The sequence below is a fragment of the Arachis stenosperma genome, chromosome 1 (genome assembly GCF_014773155.1).
Source record: "Arachis stenosperma cultivar V10309 chromosome 1, arast.V10309.gnm1.PFL2, whole genome shotgun sequence".
Taxonomy (NCBI): domain Eukaryota; kingdom Viridiplantae; phylum Streptophyta; class Magnoliopsida; order Fabales; family Fabaceae; genus Arachis; species Arachis stenosperma.
Window position 1 is genome coordinate 51713969 of NC_080377.1, and position 1123 is coordinate 51715091.

A 1123-nucleotide genomic window follows, 5' to 3' on the forward strand; every position below is an offset into this window, starting at 1 on the left:
AATTTGGATGATTTCTCCATGAGGGATTATAGGTGTTTCCATAGGCTTCACCCATGTAATTCACCTCTACCATTGCAGGGTTCTCAGGATCATAAGCTTCTTCTTTAGAAGATGCTTCTTTAGTACTGTTGGATGCATTTTGCAATCCATTCAGACTCTGAGAAGTCATGTTGACTTGCTGAGTCAATATTTTGTTCTGAGTTAATATGGCATTCAGAGCATCAATTGCAAGAACTTCTTTCTTCTGAGGCATCCCATTACTCACAGGATTCCTCTCAGAGGTGTACATGAATTGGTTATTTGCAACCATGTCAATGAGTTCTTGAGCTTCTGCAGGCATTTTCTTTAGGTGAATGGATCCACCTGCAGAATAGTCCAGTGATATCTTAGAGAACTCAGATAGACCATCATAGAATATATCCAAAATGGTCCACTATGAAAGCATGCCAGAAGGACACTTTTTGGTCAACTACTTGTATCTTTTCCAAGCTTCATAGAGGGATTCACCATCTTTTTGCCTGAAGGTCTAAACATCCACTCTAAGCTTGCTCAGCTTTTGAGGAGGAAAGAACTCGGCTAAGAAGGCCGTGACCAGTTTATCCCATGAGTCCAGACTATCTTTAGGTTGTGAGTCTAACCATGTTCTAGCCCTGTCTTTTACAGCAAAAAGGAAAAGCATGATCCTGTAGACTTCAGGATCTACTCCATTAGTCTTAACATTATCACAGATATGCAAGAACTCAGTTAAAAACTGATAGGGATCTTCTGATGGAAGTCCATGAAACTTGCAGTTCTGTTGCATTAGAGCAACTAGTTGAGGCTTCAGCTCAAAATTGTTTGCTCCAATGGCAAGGATTGAGATGCTTCTTCCATAAAAAATTGGAAGTAGGTGTAGTATAATTACCAAGCATCCTCCTTGCATTGTTGTTGGGTTCGGCCATGTCTACTTCTTTTTCGAGATTCTCTGTAAGGTTTTCTCTGGATTATTGTGCTTTAGCTTTTCTTAGCTTCTTCTTCAGAGTCCTTTCCGGTTCAGGATCTGCTTCAACAAGAATGTCCTTGTCCTTGCTCCTGCTCATATGAAAAAGAAGAGAAAAGAAAAGAAGAGGAATCTTCTATGTCA

General features: G+C 40.1%; 1 non-coding gene across 1 annotated transcript; it reads left to right on the top strand.

Moving 5' to 3' along the window:
• The first annotated feature begins 443 nt into the window (after window positions 1–443).
• On the top strand, window positions 444–547 carry LOC130954895 (small nucleolar RNA R71). Its single transcript, XR_009076473.1, has one exon. It is a non-coding gene; the product is annotated as a small nucleolar RNA R71 (small nucleolar RNA).
• Window positions 548–1123: the final 576 nt, after the last annotated feature.